We start from the raw sequence: 14,750 nt of genomic DNA on the forward strand, positions 1-14,750 counted from the left end.
CACACACACACATACTCATTCATGCTCTCACATGATCAGTCACACACGCACATACACACACTCATTTGCTTTCTCACATGCTCACACACACACGCTCATTCACTCTGACACGCACAATCACATGCACTTGTGTACTCTCGCATGCGAAATCACACACACATGCTCGTACACTCACAATCACACGCGCTTGTGCAATCTCACATGCGTAATCACACACACATGCTCATACACTCTCACACGTGCAATCATATACACATGATCATTTGCTCTCACATGCACTATCACACATGCTTGTTCGCTCTCACATGCTCATGCACACAAATACACATGCTCCTTTGCTCTCTCTCTCACTCAAGCACATGCTCAGTCATACACATATGCTCATTCACTTTCTCACAAATGCTCAAGCATTCACACACACACACTCATTGGTTCGCACATGCTCAATCATATACACAAATACTTGTTCACTCTCTCACATGCTCAATCATATACACACACATGCTCATTCGCTCTCTCTCACACACGCTTAATCATACACACAAATGCTCATTCCCTGTACGTACAGGATCAGTCCAGACGGTGGGTTATGTCCCCCGTCCAGCAGATGGAGTCAGAGTAAAACTTCGAGGGTGCTGGTATATAAACTGGTGCACCCTCCTAGATCCTCAGTATCTCTCTGACTCCAGCAGATGTGAGGAGGGGATCTCGGTGTTTCCCCAAAGTTTAGAGTTTATTACTCTATATATATATATATATTATCCTTCTTTCTTTTGCTGATGGATCAAGTTGTTTAAAAAAAAAAAAAAATATATATATATTTGGTTCCTGTCAGAAGGGAGCCGGGGTGGCTTGGCTCCCCTGATCAGCCTGCCATCAGGACTGCCTCTTACCTCGTTTATTTACCTCTTCTTTGGATTTCAGGGGTAAGCTTAGGGGTAGTTCTTTTTGGGTTTGTGTTCCTTTTATTCTTACAGCGCAGGTTTGGGCGCATTCTGAGGTGGATGCTGGTGGGGCCAGCCTCTCCCCTCCTTCCCGTTGCGGCGTCTCACCTCCCCCGCGGCCCTGCAACGCTTCATTCCCCAGGGCCGCAGGCGCCACGGAGGTCCCATTCCCCTGCCGTCCCCGGGGTTGAGGGTGTTTGGGCGGGTGTCCGAAGGCACGGCGAGCCCGCTCTTTCCGCGCCGCGATTTTAGGCTTTCCCGGGGGGGGGCTTCTCCCGGCGTGCTACACTCGTTCTGACCCTCGCGCGCTGTCCGTCCTGCGGCGGCCCGGGCCAGGGCGCCTCGAGGGACGGTCCCTGCGATCGTTGTCTCCCCGGGGGTGAGACGAGCGGCGCCCCGCCGACAATTTCGCCGCCGCGCCAGGAGCGCCGCGGGCCTCGAGGGCTAGCCCCGCCCCCGTCTTTGGCGGGAGTGGCGGCCATCTTGGACCTGGAATGCAGCGCGGACTCCGACGCGGAGGAGCCCACGGAAGATTTTTTGCCGGCCGCCCCTCCGACCTCAGATTCGGGGCCTCTGCCTTCCACATCCGGACTCCCCAGGGACCCCCTGCCCTCTCCCTCGACGGGCCTGCTCAGTTTTTCAGCGGACTTTGTGGTGCTTATGCACCAGGCGTATTTACAGAGCCTGAGCCCTCAGGGGGGGGCAGCTTTCTCTCCTCCTCCCGCCAAGGTCCCCAGGCCCTCGGGCGTTGCAGCTGCGGTACCAGGGACCGGAGGGGGCGGCAACAGGTTGCCCCTGAGTATACCACTCTCCCTGGGGGGACCATCACCCTCGCCGAACCTCGGGGGCGACCCAGTGTCACAGGTGGATGACGATTTGGCCTTAGCAGTGCACCTGGAATGCGATGATCCGAGGGTCCTTCGCATTTTTCGCAAGGAAGAATTGGCGGAGCTCATTCCCCACGTTCTCAAGGAGTTGGACCTCGACCCTCCTGTGGAACCCCCGGGACCCCCGGCTCCCTCCGTAGCCTCGGCTACCTCCAAGGGTGACCCTGTCTTGGCAGGTCTGCGTCCCATAGCGAAGACATTTCCCATCCATGATTCGTTTCTCCATCTTCTGGTGCGGGAGTGGGATAACCCGGAGGCGTCCCTTCGGGTCGGCAGGGCGATGGACAAGCTCTACCCTCTTCCGGGGGATTTTCTGGATCTCCTCAGGGTCCCCAAGGTTGATTCAGCGGTGTCCGCCGTCACCAAGAGAACTACCATCCCGGTCACGGGGGGCACCGCGCTGCGAGATATTTCGGATAGAAAGCTGGAGGTCGCCCTCAAGAAGATCTTCGAAGTCTCGGCGCTGGGGGTCCGGGCGGCTATCTGCGGTTCACTGACTCAGAGAGCCGGGCTTCGATGGGTTCAACAGCTCCTCACCTCGCAACAGTTACCGCCCGAGGAGGCAGCCCAGGCTGACCGTCTGGAGGCGGTCATTGCTTATGGGGCGGATTCCCTGCACGACCTGCTGAGGGTCCTGGCAAGGACCATGGCATCGGCCGTCTCTGCCAGAAGACTCCTGTGGCTCAGGAATTGGGCGGCGGACGCTTCCTCCAAGGCGAGTCTGGGAGCTCTGCCCTTCAAGGGCAGGTTTCTCTTTGGTGAAGACCTTGATCAGATCATCAAGACCCTGGGGGAAAATTCGGTCCACAGGTTGCCTGAGGACCGACAGCGTGGTTTTCGTTCGTACTCTGGAACTTCCAGGAACCGCTACCGCCCCCAGAGGCGTTACCGAGGCTCCAGAACACAGACCCCTAGGACACCTTCCACCAGGTCGCAGACGTGGACGCGGCCCTTTCGGGGTCGCAGACCGGCCAGGGACTCCTCGGCTCAGGGAGCCTCGGGCAAGCCTTCCCAATGATGTCAGGCCAGTCCACTCCTCGCTGCCCCGGATTGGAGGTCGCATCGCTTTGTTTCGCGAGGAATGGACCAACATCACCACGGACCAATGGGTCCTGGATATTGTAAGAGAGGGTTACGCGTTGGAATTTGTGCGGGCCCCCAGAGATCGGTTCATCTTCTCCCCCTGCGGGTCAAGTATCAAGCGACAGGGGGTGCAGCACACGCTGGACAGGCTGCTGACCCTAGGAGCCATCTCGCCCGTCCCCTCAGGAGAGGTGGGCTCGGGGCATTATTCGATTTACTTCGTGGTTCCCAAAAAGGACGGAGCCTTTCGTCCCATTCTGGACCTCAAGGAAATCAACAAGGTGCTCCGGGTCTCCAAGTTTCGCATGGAAACACTCCGCTCTGTCATTGCGGCGGTTCATCAAGGGGAGTTCTTAGCTTCCCTAGATCTCACGGAAGCTTATCTACATATCCCTATTCATCCGGCCCATCACAGACTCCTTCGTTTCAAAATCTTGGGTCAACATTTTCAGTTTCAGGCGCTGCCCTTCGGCCTGGCGACCGCGCCCAGAACCTTCACAAAGATTATGGTGGTGGTAGCGGCCGCGCTCCGGAAGGAAGGCGTTCTGGTTCACCCTTACTTGGACGATTGGCTCATTCGCGCGAAGTCTCTGTCGCAGGGACGGGCGGCGGTCGACAGGGTGGTGTCTTTCCTTCAGTCCCTTGGCTGGGTAGTGAACTTCAGCAAGAGCAGCCTGCAGCCAGCCCAACAGTTGGATTTTCTGGGAGCACGGTTCGACACAGCTCTGGGCAAGGTCTTCCTGCGTCCGGACAAGGCTCAAGCACTGCGGGATCTAATCGTCCGGTTTGCGTCTCTTCAGTCACACACGGCGTGGGACTATCTCCAAGTTCTGGGTTCCATGGCGTTTGCGATCAGCTTGGTGCCCTGGGCCTTTGCACACCTACGGCCCCTGCAAATGTCCTTGCTCTCGAGATGGAAACCAGTCTCCCAGGACTACCAGGCGATTCTCCCACTTCCACCGGCCGCCCGGTCCAGTCTGAGGTGGTGGCTGGACCCCAGGAACCTAGCTCAAGGCTGTTCCCTGGAAACGCCGGACTGGGTGGTGGTCACTACCGATGCAAGTCTGTCTGGTTGGGGAGCAGTGTGTCTCCGGAGCTCGGCTCAAGGCAGGTGGACGGGGGAGCAGTCTACCTGGTCAATCAACCGCCTGGAGACAAGAGCGGTTCGTCTAGCCCTAGTGCAGTTCCTGCCTTTGATCAGGGGGCGAGCGGTTCGAGTCCTCTCAGACAATGCGACGACGGTGGCATACATCAACCGACAGGGGGGCACCAGGAGCTGACTTGTCGCGTGGGAGGCCGCGCGCCTGATGGCGTGGGCGGAGCGTTTTCTGGACCAGCTGGCGGCATCCCACATTGCCGGGGTGGACAACATTCAAGCAGACTTTCTGAGTCGACAAGCGTTGGATCCGGGGGAGTGGTCTCTCTCCGACGAGGCGATGTCGCTGATCTTCCGCCGGTGGGGGACGCCGGCGATGGATCTCATGGCGTCCGCCGCCAACACAAAAGCTCCTCGCTTCTTCAGCCGCAGAAGGGAGCGCGGCGCGGAAGGCGTCGATGCTCTGGCTCTCCCCTGGCCCACTCAGATTCTACTTTATGTCTTTCCCCCCTGGCCACTGGTGGGAAAGGTGATTCGAAGGGTGGAGCGGCACCACGGTCAGGTCATCATAGTGGCTCCGGAATGGCCGCGGCGTCCGTGGTTTGCGGATCTGCTCGGCGTGTCGGTGGACGGTCCACTCCGACTCGCGCACCTTCCACGTCTTCTGCACCAGGGCCAAGTATTTTTGGAACAGGCGGAACCCTTCTGTCTTGCGGCGTGGCTTTTGAGAGGAGGGCGCTCCTGAACAAGGGCTACGTTATTCCCGTGGTGGACACACTCCTCAAGGCGCGGAAGGCTTCAACGTCGGTCGCCTACGTGAGGGTCTGGAAGGTCTTTGAAGTTTGGTGCTCGGCGCGGGGAGCCCTCGCGACCGCGGCTTCCCGCCATCACATCCTGGCGTTTTTGCAGGATGGTCTGGAAAAGGGCCTTTCCTACAATTCGCTCCGAGTGCAGATGTCGGCCCTCGCGTCCTTGGCTCGCGCCTCCGGCAGGCCGGATCCGTCATCTCATCCGGATATATCCCGGTTCCTCAGGGGAGTTAAGCACTTGCGGCCGCCGGTGCGTCCTCTTTGTTCCTCCTGGAATCTCAACTTGGTACTGAGAGCCCTGGGGGGGCTCCCCTTCGAGCCTTTGCGTCACGCTTCCATCAAGGACGTCACCTTAAAGACGATTTTCCTGGTTGCAATAGCCTCGGCAAGGCGTATCTCGGAACTACAGGCGCTGTCGTGCAGGGAGCCCTTCCTGCGGTTCACGGACTCCGGGGTTTCCCTGCGGACGGTTCCTTCGTTCTTGCCTAAGGTGGTCTCCTCGTTTCACATGAACCAGGTGGTGGAACTGCCAGCCTTCCCAGGGGACGCCCCTGCGGCGCTTCGGTGCCTGGACGTCAAACGAGCGCTTCTTCGCTATTTGGAGGTGACGAATGACTTTCGACTCTCTGACCATCTCTTTGTCCTCTGGTCTGGAGCTAGAAAGGGCCGGCAGGCGTCCAAGACTACCATCGCACGCTGGCTCAAGGAGGCGGTGGCTGCGGCTTACATTGGTTCCGGGAAGGATCCTCCGGTGGGGATCAAGGCGCATTCGTTGCGAGCCCAGGCCACTTCCCATGCAGAGTCTCAGCTGGTCTCCATACAAGAAATCTGCCGGGCGGCAACTTGGAAGTCTCTCCACACTTTTGCCAGACACTACCGTCTCCATGTACCGGGGACGGAGTCTGGTTCATTTGGGGACAGGGTACTTCGAGCAGGGTTCTCAGGGACCCACCCGGTGTAGGGAAGCTTTGGTACATCCCACCGTCTGGACTGATCCTGTACGTACAGGGAAAAGAAAATTACTTCTTACCTGCTAATTTTCGTTCCTGTAGTACTAGGATCAGTCCAGACGCCCACCCGGTATGAACCTGCTCGACTATTCTCTACTGTCCTTCTGTTCGCTGCTCCCCCCCTCTCGGGGGTAGTGGGCTTTTGTGTGTTGTTATGTTTGGCAGTTCTCATTGCATGTTGCATAAATTTGTTCACAGTTTCAATCTTTTGGTTGAGTTCATGCTTGATCCATCATCCTTGGTCTGTCCAGTTTTCTGGCTTGGCTTTGATATTCTCGATACTGAGGATCTAGGAGGGTGCACCAGTTTATATACCAGCACCCTCGAAGTTTTACTCTGACTCCATCTGCTGGACGGGGGACATAACCCACCGTCTGGACTGATCCTAGTACTACAGGAACGAAAATTAGCAGGTAAGAAGTAATTTTCTTTTCGCTCACACATGTTCAATTATGCACACACACTCATACACTCTTTCTCTCTCTCTCACACACACACACACTTGCTTGATTGCATATGCACACATACGCTCCTTTGCTCTCTCTTTCTCGCTGCAGGCCGAGCTTCTTCTGACTGCAGGGGCAGGGTGGAGGCTGATGTTTCTATTTTTTTGGTCCACGGCCCACGCGGTTCCTAAATGCTGGAGTGGGGGTGGGGAGTGAAGGAGCTGAAGGTGCTTTGCGGGCTGCACTCCTAACTTCCGGGGGAAGGGAGGCTGATTCTGCTCTTGCAGATCTGTCTGGCGTGGCAGGAGGTTGATGTCTCTTTTTTCAACATATATGTTATGATCTCCCTAAATGCCAGGGGGGCAGGCGAGGAGGTGAAAGAGGCTGACACTCCTACATAAGCTGTACTCCTAACTTCCGGGGGAAGGGAGGCTGATGCCACTCTTGCAGGTCCTTGGGCCGTACTTCTGACTGGCAGAGCAGGGCGGGGTGGGAGGCCGATGTTTCTTTTTTCAGCCTGGGGGGGGGGGGGGTCACATTCTCCCTGAATGCTGGGGCAGGGCGGGGTGGGAGGCCGACGCTGCTCCATGGGCCGGGCCCCTAACTTCCAGGGTGAAAGGCTGATGCTCCTCTTGCAGATCCGCAGACCACTCTGCATCTGACTGCGGACAGAGGGGGGAAGGGCAACAGTAGTGTTAGTCATCTTTTTGTCCCGACTCCCAAGAACGGCCCAGAGCGTGGGTGGGACATTCATGAGCAGGCCCAGCAACTCTTCTTTTCCCCTCTGGCAGCTGAGCCAGTGGAGGGGAGGCAGAACGTCTACAACATTTTGAAAGAGATGGAGCCCCTGGAGGATGGGGCCCATGGCCGAGGCCATATCAACCATAGGCTAGCTACGGCTCTGCTTTAAATGCTTTTTTTTTTTTTTTTTTTTTTTTTTAAATAGCCATGTTTTAAAATATTTTTTGATAATTTAACATCAGTTCTGTTTCTCAGTTTTTAGGCATGGTGTTCCAAATTATGAAGCCAGCAACCAAAAAAGCCCAGTCTCATACTTCACCCAAATGGGCCTGATGTGAAGAGGGCATTGTTAAAAGGCACCTACTTGCTAATCTCAGGGTTTGCTGCTGAACATGTAGATGAAGTGTTGCTCCCATCCAGTGATGATTATCTCCCATAATTATTCTTGTAGGATTACTAAGATTTTATAATGAATCCTAGATTGTCCAAATACACTGTCTGCATGAGTTCTTGTCCAGACAGTAATGCTTTATAAACGTGTGTATTGTCCATGTGGCAGCCTTACAGATACACTAGATTGTTGCCAAGTTCAAATGTGCTATCTTTGCGGCCTTCACAAGCACCTGATGCACCTTTGTCCCTTGGGATATACTCAAGCCAATGGTTTCATAGCAATGAGAAATACATTGGGTCAACCATCTCGATAAGAATTGTTTTTTGATATCTATGCTCTTCTTAGCTATATTATAGGATATGAAAAGTTGAGTTGAATTTCTGAGTGGTGAGATCTATTCAAATAGAACAAGAGGGCCCTTTTGCAATCTAAAGTATGTAAAGCTTGTTTAAGGGTGTTGTATGTGGTTTTGGAAAGAAATTTGGGAACACTATTTCCTGATTAAGGTAGAAATGTGACACTGCTTTTGGCAGGAATTTCAAGTGAGTTCTAAGGAGAATTTTATTTTTGAAAATCTGTGTGTAGGGCTTATAGGTTACCAGTGCTTGCAATTAAGAACATAAGAAATGGCCATACTGGGTCAGGCCAAGGGTCTATCAAGCCCAGGATCCTGTTTCCAACAGTGGCCAATCCAGGCTACAAGTACCTGGCAAGTACCCAAACACTAAGTAGATCCCATGCTACAAATGCCAGTAATATCAGTGGCTATTCACTTAATCTACTTAATTAATAGCAGTTTATGGACTTCTCCTCCAGGAATGTATCCAAGCCTTTTTTAAACCCAGCTACACTAATTGCCCTAAGCACATTCTCGGATAATGGATTTCAGAGCTTAATTGTGTGTTGAGTAAAATCATAATTTTCTCCAATTTGTTTTGTTTTCTAATGTGCTACTTGCTAACTTCATGGAGTGCCCCCTAGTCCTTCTATTATCTGAAAGAGTAAGTAACTGATTCACATTTACCCATTCTAGTTCTCTCATGATTTTATAGACCTCTATCATATCCCCCCTTCAGCCATGTCTTTTCCAAGCTGAACAGCCCTCACCTCTTTAGCCTTTCCTCATAGGGGAGCTGTTCCATCCCCTTTATCATTTTGTCGCCCTTCTCTGTACATTCTCCTATGCAACTATATCTTTTTGAGATGCAGCAATCAGAACTGCACATGGTATTCAAGATGCAGTCTAACCCTGGAGTGATACAGAGGCATTATGACATTCTCCCTTTTATTCGCCATTTTCTTCCTAATAATTCCTAACATTCTGTTTCCTTTTTTGACTGCTGCAGCACACTGAGCTGACGATTTCAATGTATTATCCACTATGATGCGTAGATCTTTTTCGTGGGTGGTAGCTCTTAATATGGAACCTAACATCGTGTAACTACAGCAAGGGTTATTTTTCCTTATATGCAACACCTTGCACTTGTCCACATTAAATTTCCTCTGCCACTTGGATGCCCAATCTTCCAGTCTTGCAAGGTCCTCCTGTAATGTATCACAGTCTGCTTGTGATTTAACTACTCTGAATAAATTTGTTTCATCCGCAAATTTGATAACCTCACTCGTCATATTCCTTTCCAGAACATTTATAAATACATTGAAAAGCACCGGTCCAAGTACAGATCCCTGAGGCACTCCACCGTTTACCCTTTTTCACTGAGAAAATTGACCATATAATCCTACCTTCCGTTTCCTGACTTTTAACCAGTTTGTAATCCACGAAAGGACATTGCCTCCTATCCCACATATGTTCCAATCACCTCCCACACACAAGCCCCTGGTATCAAACTTTTCCAACTGAGCAGAGAGATGCTTACAGAATTCACCCTGTCCCACATTGGGGCCATTGACATTAACTAATGTAATGGTCTGATTTACAGGCTACTTTCCAAAATAACAAAACACCCCTCTGGATCACAAAAGGAATTATGTACCTGAAAAGGGATATTCTTGTCAATGAGGATACATTCACTCAACTCTTAGAATTATAAGAGGCAGTGAAGACTTGGCCCACCCAACCTTGACGTAATTTATCATCCTCAGGCTTAGTCATGTGAATTTCCTGTAAGAACCACTCCCTCCTTCTTCTGTTTGTTAAACAGCAATATTCTCGCCCTCTTCACTAGACTGGATATGCCCCTTATATTCAATGAGACCACATGTAAATTAGCTGACATTTACCCAAAACAACATCAATATTTTCATGTAGAATGAAACAGTTAAATTGAACAGGGCTTGACAGTTTCTACCAGTGCCAACTGAAACAAACAAATGCCTTTTTCGTCCCCTTATACCTCTTAAACTCATAACCAAATTAGATAGAACTTCAACACCATCGCATCCACCCACTACCCACCTCCCATCACTAACCCCTAACATCCCCCAACAACCTCTTCATCTAATCCCAAACCCACTTGCTTTCCCATCCTCCTGCCCCCATTATCCCTCTACAAATCCTAACCCCCTGACCCCCTGTGCCCAGCACCCCACAACCTCTCAACATAGCAGAGCTATTTGCCTGAGAAAGCCTTTGCCCGGCCCTGACAAAACTCCTACTTGATAGGCACAAACCAGAAAACCAACAGAAGATATATTAACAAATTGGGAAGACCCAAAAAATCATAAAAAAAATAAAACAAAGGAATTAGGCATATAAAATGTTGTAGCCAGCATAGTAACATACAATCCTCTGCAACAAAATAAAGATGTGGTTACAAACAGGTTAAACATCTTAACACCCAGAGCCATCATCTGATACAGAGAAGTTACTCAATCCCACAACTGTCCAACAGTCTTAATAACCACTGGAAAAATATAATCTGCATCTTTTCCTCCCAAAATTGTATTTAAAAACAAAAAAACAAAACAAAACTAGCATGCCTCATATGATCTCCAAAAAAAATCAAGAGGACCCCCCCCCCAAAACCAATGCAAATACCCAGAAAATCAGCTGAGTAATGAGCAAATCCCATCTCTCACCCGTCCTATCTTCCAGCCAGAATTTCCAAAATAGACCTATTCCATATCAAAGCATGGAAGCTGGAACATTTGCAAACCCCAGGAAAGGCATAATCTCCACTGAGCAGGGTCAATAATGCTCAGTGCACAAGCCTCATCCCAAAATCACAAAAACGTAAACCAGGGAAAAATATAAGAAGAAAAATTGGAGATAAAAATAAAAATCTGATAAGAAGAAAAAAAAAAGATTAAAAAAAAAGAAAAAGAAAACACAAGCGCAGCACCAACAGGCCCATCTGCCAAACCGGTTCTAGAACAGTCGCGTGGCCCAGTAGTACTGCTGCAGGCAAAAAAGAACAAAAAAAAAAACAGGAAATAAAAATAAAACAAGCAACTGTCATCTGATATCTTAACAAAGATTGATATCAAACATTCACAAAAGAGTAGAGGAGCTGCATGCAGGGTTTTCCAACAAATCGCCTTCCAGCCAGTAACTATCAAGAAGGCAAACAGGTCCAAAAGTTCACAAAAGAAAAAAAGATGTCCCCAAAAACACCACCATTAGGGTTAAGCAAAAAAAGTGAACTCTTGAAGCAGACATAGAAGAAAAAAATAAAATAAATGTGGAAACAAAGGAAAAATGAGTTAAAAAGAAAAAACCCCAAAAAACCACTCTACAGTATTAACGCAGGAAAGAGACATGAACACTCATCCTGCTTCCTCCGACCAGATGTACCTAGTTGGTTTCTTCCCATTTAAGAAGAGTTCTCAGGTAGCTCTGACAAAAAATGCTGTACCGCGCCGACCGACTCAAAAGTACAATTTTTATTCTGTGCGGTGACCTTTAGCCTGGCTGGATACAGCATAGCATATGGCAAATCTCTCTGTCGCAGCAGTTTCTTCACATCCGCAAAACTGGCCCTATTTTTTGGGGCCAGTTTTGAAAGAAGTCATGAAAAAAATAGATCCGGTGCTGTTTATATGTAATGTTTGCTACTGTCAAGCCTTAACCATCACTCTCGCCTTATCCACATAATTGTGCAGCTGCAAGATCACAGCACACGGCCTTCCTCCTGGCGTGGGCAGTTGAGCCAGAGCTCGGTGAGCTCATTCTACCTTCAGTTTGCCACCCAATTTTGCATCTAGGCCCAAGTCCTCCAAAAGCCATGTGGTGAAAAAAGCAATGGGATTATTGTCCTTCACACCTTCAGGTAATCCGACGATTCAGATATTCCCCCGTACGGCCACGATTTTCAATATCGTCAATTTTTTCTCCCATAAAGCCCAATTTTCGTTGAGGTACTCAGTTTTTTTTCTGGGCCTCCATAAGGGACATTTCCAGCCCTTCCACATGGCTGGCCACTTCTGTGATATGAGTCGAGTTGTCCTGAACCATCGTAACCCAATTGCGCCACCTTTTCCACCACCACCACTGACAATTTATCAGTTATAGTTATGTGTGCAGTTATTTTTCTATAAAACTTATCAAACATGTCATGTAATTGCTTTGAATTGTCCATTGGAGTAGCCAGAGCAGGCTATTTCTCCTCTAAAATAGCTTCCTCCTCTCGCCCCACACGTGCTGAAAATTTGGAACAAGTGTGCTGCGGCAGCTTAGCAGTCATACCCGCCCAAAAAGCAGACAAAGATTTCTTTTGTAAATCTTTTACCGGGGCTGCCATTATCCAAGAAAGAAATGTAGTTTTTAACAGGAGATAGGAATAGGGTTGGAGGAGCTCCCCTCACACACAGCCACCCGATAGCAGCGCATCACGTGACCCCCCCCCTTTTTTTTTTTAATTTTTCACAACAAAAAGCCAAGTGAGAAAACAATTGTAATAAAGAAATTTTCTTGAAGAAGCAAGTCATAGTCAATTAAAAGTCAGCACTTTGCAAACAAGCAAGAAAATATCACTTATCTATTGGATTCCTGGACGTGATGCAATCACATTAAAACAAGGACAGTTTCTAAATATACAGTTGTTCCCATAGGTATACAGACTGCTTAAACTTAAATAGCCACAAACACTTCCCAAATGAATGTGAGGGCATCACTTAAAATAATGTAGTCCACACTTCTCATGTTACTTCACAATAAGGTACTTAAATTGTTCAGGTTTAACTAACCACCAGCACTTTCCAGGTAAGAGGAAGAGCGTCAGCTATCTTTGGATGGAAGCCATGCAGTTCACACTCCTAGTATCACTTGAAAGCCTTGCATCAGCTCCAGGTATCCAATAGGTAAGTGATGTTTTCCTGCTTGTTGGTAAAGTATGAAATTTAATTGAAGATGACTTGTTTCTTCAAGGAAGTTTCTTTGTGACAATTTTTTCTCACTTTGGTTTTGTTGTTTTGAAAATCTTTCGAAAAATATGGCTTTTTAAAAATGCTTTCACTTATGAGGAAAAAGATTGTAGTATTAGGTGTGAAATTTAAAATTATTTGTGTAGGCTATGATTAAAACCCTGTTCAGCAGTTCTAGGAAAGAGGCACACTGCCGCCTTTAATGTTTTTACTGTGTTTTATGAATGCCCATTTCTTCTCAAAGTGATTTGTCATTTTCATTGTATTAGCCATCTATAGTGGGTTGTTTTTTGATTTTTGTACTGCTGGATTTTCATTGGGTGTTTTAGAGGCTAAAGAGAATAGAAACCAGAGGATGGATTCACCACCATCCCTGTGGGCAACCGTGAGATCTTTGGAGATAGCATCCAAGATAACTGCTGTATACTCAACAATTACAGTTAAGCATAAGTATGTTAAATACAGTCTAGGAGGAAATACAGGTCAAACACTAATATGTACATCTCGTAATTAAAGACTTACCAGCGTCCTTTACCAGTTGATTAATACGTGGCAAAGCCGATGTCTTTTGCCTCGGAAGGAGCACTCCCCCCGTTAGTACTTCCTCCTGGCATCTCAATGTATCTGCTGCCTGGACAAGAGAAAAACTGGACTTTAATGGCTAACACAACAGGCAGGTCAATTAATTCAGGCAAGCTAGGCTCTCATCTTTTAGACTTAGGAAGCCCTTTCCAGTTCTAATACCCTGGTGATTATAGCTCAGATTCATTCTCTGTTTCCTTTAATTTACATCATAAGAGGTATGAAGTGCAGGTTTACAAATGTATGCTGGAAAGGCACTTTCTCTACCATTGAATATTATATATTGGTTAAGAACAACCCAAGGTTTAAAATCTACATCTGGTTCTTTTTACCACAAAATAGAACTAGAACTTACAAGACATAATTTTTTTTGAGAATTACTATTCCACTAAAGTTGCTCTGTGTGTGACAAAACTCAAGTACCTTTTTATTCTAAGGAATTTATTCTTCCCCACAGTAACACACAGAACACTCAAGTGCTGTCATTTTAATGGGTTGCTTCATAAAATTTCACGTAAGTGCTGACCTCTTCTAAAGTCTACAACTATTTTTTTTACCTTGGCAGAATGTCCTGGTTTTGTGTTGGTTCCTGGCACTTGTACGACTACTCTTGGGACAACTGGACTACTCTTAGTTGGCAGCAGCAGCAGATCCACCTTTCCATGTTCTGAGTAGACCAGCTTTTGTGTAGCTTTCTTGGAGTTGCACATCTGGTAATTTGTTTCTGGGTCTGTGCTGGAACCCAACCCTGCTTCTTCTAGATTTTCTTGTAGCATCTCTTGCAACTAATTTGATTTCTTCTTTTGCTAAAAGAAATCGCATGCAGAAATGCTGTCTGGTCTTGCTTGGCTGTAGAATGCAGTCAATAACTATTCTTTTAAAACAAAGATGTAAGTCATAATGGAGTTCAAAGCCCACAGAGCAGTCTTCTGCAGATACTAAAGTGTAATGTACACTGCTGCAGACCAGCACACATGCCACACACATCTAGGGCACTCATTAGGAGCTGAGAGCTTCAATAGTACTTTGGTTCACAGCAAGTTCAACATTTGAACTGAACGATGATCCTCTCTGGTCTCAGTTAAGGGTCATTGTGAGCTACTGATGCATGACAGTCATCAACCCATGATAAAGCAACTATACAAAGTGCCAGATTATCACAATAAGCAGTAGAAATGTGAAACCATGAAATATGCATAAAGGATGATGGAGAATGAATAACTCCAGACAACCAAGGGTGCCAAACATTCAATTATTCAAGAAGAAGCTGGAAGTAACCCAGGCTACAGATGAAACCAATCTATCTGGAGTCCCCTGAGGCAGATCCCAAATTCTGGAACCAGCAGAACTATGGAAATCTCTCATTTTCTCAAACCTGGATTACTGAAATTCATGACTTCTGATTAGTCACTTAAAATCTCTGCAACTACTGCAAA

At 48.2% G+C, this 14,750-nt stretch overlaps 1 protein-coding gene across 3 annotated transcripts in view; it reads left to right on the plus strand.

The window, feature by feature from the left end:
* The window catches only part of DALRD3 (DALR anticodon binding domain containing 3), a 142,513-nt gene that overhangs the window by 113,599 nt on the left and 14,164 nt on the right, over window positions 1-14,750 (plus strand). Inside the window, exon 14 of one of the 3 annotated variants that reach the window (XR_003856638.1) lies at window positions 12,572-12,669. The exons of the other annotated variants lie outside the window; for them this stretch is intronic. The gene's annotated coding sequence lies outside the window, so the exon portion shown is untranslated. The remainder of the gene's footprint in view (window positions 1-12,571; window positions 12,670-14,750) is intronic. 3 annotated transcript variants of the gene reach the window in all.

Source organism: Rhinatrema bivittatum, chromosome 4, assembly GCF_901001135.1.
Source record: "Rhinatrema bivittatum chromosome 4, aRhiBiv1.1, whole genome shotgun sequence".
NCBI lineage: Eukaryota > Metazoa > Chordata > Amphibia > Gymnophiona > Rhinatrematidae > Rhinatrema > Rhinatrema bivittatum.